The sequence below is a fragment of the Mesitornis unicolor genome, unplaced genomic scaffold, assembly GCF_000695765.1.
Source record: "Mesitornis unicolor isolate BGI_N332 unplaced genomic scaffold, ASM69576v1 scaffold37312, whole genome shotgun sequence".
Lineage (NCBI taxonomy): Eukaryota > Metazoa > Chordata > Aves > Mesitornithiformes > Mesitornithidae > Mesitornis > Mesitornis unicolor.
In genome coordinates this window covers 739-4,389 of record NW_010169170.1, presented here as the reverse complement: position 1 = coordinate 4,389, position 3,651 = coordinate 739, and positions in this window count along the sequence as shown.

Genomic DNA, 3,651 nt, shown 5'->3' with positions numbered 1-3,651 from the left:
CAGGGCCCCGGGCTGCAGTGCCGGGGCAGAGCGTCCCTCTTTCTGGGCTCCATTTCAGCACTGAGCCTTCAGTTGTGACTGGGACCTGCCTGGCATTGCAGGACAGCGGAGCCAGAGCCTTTGTGGGGCGGGCACTGCCCAGGGTGCCCATGGCATGGCCCAGGGAGCTGGGCTTTGGCCAGTGCTTTGGTGGAAGTGTTTCTGGGCAGGAGCCCTGCTGCCTGCTGGGCTCCCACTGTCTCTGTACATAGCCATAGAGATGAATATTTATGTATGTGAAATATCGACCTGATAAATTATTTTTTTGGAATAGACCCTGGGACAGTTTCTGGGCCGCTGCTGAGGGACACAGGGCCCGGCCAAGCTGGAAAGGTGGTTTGGGGGCTGCCTCCCCCCCCCAGGCAGCACGGGGGCCTGCAAGTGCTCCCGGGGGACAAGGAGGCAGTGCCACAGGTGCAGGAAGCGATGTCCCTGCTCCCGCGCCTCCAGGCCCGCTCCAGCACAAAGCACCCTCGCATCTGTTCCCCATTAGCCGCTGCTGCACTAAGCCACCGTGAACTCCGCTACCAGCATCGCCCTGAAACTGATCCCCAACTGCCGAGGGCTCCCAGGCTGGGAAAGCGCTCTGGGGCCCAGCCCTGTGTGCTGAGGACCCCCCACAGCCCCCCCCACCTTGGCCGGCCCTGGGACACCAGATAAAAGTGAGTTACGGGTTCTACGCTGCCTTCTCTGAGCCCCAGCACCCTCTCTGCCCCCCAGCCCTGCTCCCAGTACCTGTATTGCCCCCCCTTGCCTCACAGTGCCTGGCTTTGCTGGGATCATGGGCAGGGGGAGCTGCAGCTGTCTTGCCCCCTCCTGACAGCCTGGTCCCTGGGTCTAGGGTTTCATCGAGTGCTGGGCTTTACTGGCCGTAGCCCTGGGATCTTGTTTCCTCCTCCAGCTCCCAGCTGCACTCACAGCCCCCCAGCTTGGAAAACAGCTCTCCAGCATGGCCTGTCCTAAACCAGCCCGAGGGGAGCAGGACCTGGGCCTGGGGCAGCTGAAATGGGGGTCCCTCCTTCCCCACTGGGGTCTGAGCTCTTGAGGGATGCAGCTTGAGGCTGCCCTTGTGCGGTGCCTGCCATGCACTGCATGTGCTGGGGACCCTGGAGGTTTGCAGAGCCATCCCAGGACCTTGCCTTGTCCCAAGCCCTTGCTGAGGGAGCCCACCCCCACTGCCATGCTTGCAGCCTCTTTGCTTAGCCCTGCTCCCTTCTTTGCTGGCTGAGACCCCTCTCTGGCACAGTGGGAGCAGGCAGAGAGCTCCCCAGCAGGTGTGAAACCTGCCTCTCCCTGCAGCCTGGCTGCCTGGGAAAGATCCCAGCTGTCCCATAATGTGCTAGAACCAATGCATTTTGCACAGCCCTGAATGGGACATTCACACGCTGGAGGGCAAACTGCCCAGCCTGCCCGTGGGGGCTGCCCAGTTCAGCCCGGACCAAGGGTAAATGTGAACGAGTGCTTGGGGAAGGAATTGAGCCCCTGGGGGCTGTGCTCAGCTTGCCCACACCTCGGTCCAGGCTGGGGTGTCTGTGCTGGGGGACAGCATGGGGTCCAGGCAGTGCTCCACGTGTGGCTTGGTTTGCGCAGGTTTTCCTTGCTGGGTTGCTGCTGTTTCCCTGGAAAACGGGGCCACAGACAATTTCAAAGGGTGAGGTGGGGCTGGGTTTGTTAATCCTTAGTACCAGGTGGGGGGACACAAGGGTACAGGGTGAGTGGGGACCTGCCACCCTATGCCACTGCCTTGCTTTGTCCCTGCTCCCTCGGAGAGCACACTGTGGGTGCGGGCAGTGCCTTATCACCACAGCCCAACACACACCAGCCCAGCCCAGCAATGATTTTGGGGTCCTAGCAGTGCCCAGCACTGTACCCACTTGCCTGCCCCAGCACAGGGGACTGCTCCTCACCCCATTCCCAGGCACCCCTGCATCCCCCAGAGCCACAGCAGCCAGCTCTGCTGGGCATGGGGCAGCCGGGGCCAGGCAGGGAGGCAGTCTGGGGCATCCTGCAGCCCCACGACAACTGGAGGCGGTTTTTATTGTTTAACATTCCTGGTATTTTCTGTCAGGGCTGAACCAATTGTCCTTAATCCGCCAGGCTCTGCTGGCCAAACAAGTGTGGCTGAGCCACCGGCATCCTGTCCCCACGAACAGACCCCTTTTGTGAGGGGGATTTAGCGTGTAGCCCAGTAAATCCTGCTGGTTTCCTGAGGCAGTGTTCCCACACACTCCCCCGCTTGCCACCCCCCAGCCCTTGGGCCCTGGCATCTCTCCTGTGCCCAGCGCTGTCCAGCCAGACTTTACCCGCTAATGGACTGCTCCTTCCCTCTGCACATGGCTGGGATGTGGCTGTGGGTCCCCGCGGGATGTGGGGTGTCAGACTGAGAAGCTTCCCAGCCATCTCCCTGCACTGCTGGTCCTGGGGGGGTGCTGTATTCCTGTGAGGGGGTGTGCTGAGTCCTGAGGGGATGCTGTGATCGTCGGGGAGACACTGTTGTCCTGGGGGAATGCTGTGATCCTGGGAATGCTGAATTCTGAGGGGATGCTGAGCCCTAGGGGAGATGGCTTTGGTCTGAGGGGAGGATGCTGAGTCCTGGGGGAGACGCTATAGCCCTTGGGGGTATGCGGAGTCCTGATGGATATGGCTCTGGTACTGGGGTGGATACCGAGTCCCGGGGGACACACAGTGCCCAGGGACAGGACACCAGCTGGGTCCTCATTCCAGCTCCCGGGATGTGGCTTCCAGCCCCTTGCCCCGAGATGCCTTCGCTTAACGACTCTGTTGTTGGGCCTGGAGCTGCTGTTGTTTTTTTCTCTGAAAAACAAAGGCGAGGAGATTTTATCTCCGGGGAGAATCTGGCTTTTGTGAGATGCAGAAAGCCTCTGCCCCCCGGGCAGGGAGGGATGAGGCTGGTGGGGGGCGCTGAAAGGCGTCAGGCTCCTGCCATCCCCACCTGGCACTGCCCCTCTGCCTGCTCCTGCCTGCCTACGCCGTGTCCTCCGCCCTGTGTGCCTGTCCTTGTCCTATGCCAGTCCCACATGTGCACAACCTGTGACCAGGCAGCAAAGGGGAGGGAAGGGCCCCCATGGGCCAGCAGGCAGGGAAACAGGGCTCATGGGCACAGGCCTGTCCTTGCCTGTGGAGGGGTCCAAACACCAGCAGTTCCTGCATCTCTGGACACCGCACATGCACATAGATGTATGCACACACACACACACGTATGTAAGCACACATGCATGTATGCACACACAGATGTAGCCACATATCCAAACCGCCCCACCTTCATGTCTACACACTCCCCCACCACGCAGGCCACAAGCCCCATCACACACCACATATGCCCGTGTATGCACACTTGCACTGCCCTGCACACACACATTACCCTCTGCGCACACACCTCATGCGCACACACCCCCATGCACAGAAACCCACTCCCCCACCCCATGCATCCACACTACACCCCCCAGCCATGCACACACACTACACCCCACACACAATCCCCACGCACACCCCTTCCACGCACACACATCCTCATGCACATGTACACCACCTTCTGCCCCCTACATCCCCATTCACACACGCCATGCACACCCATGCGCATCCCCTCATGAC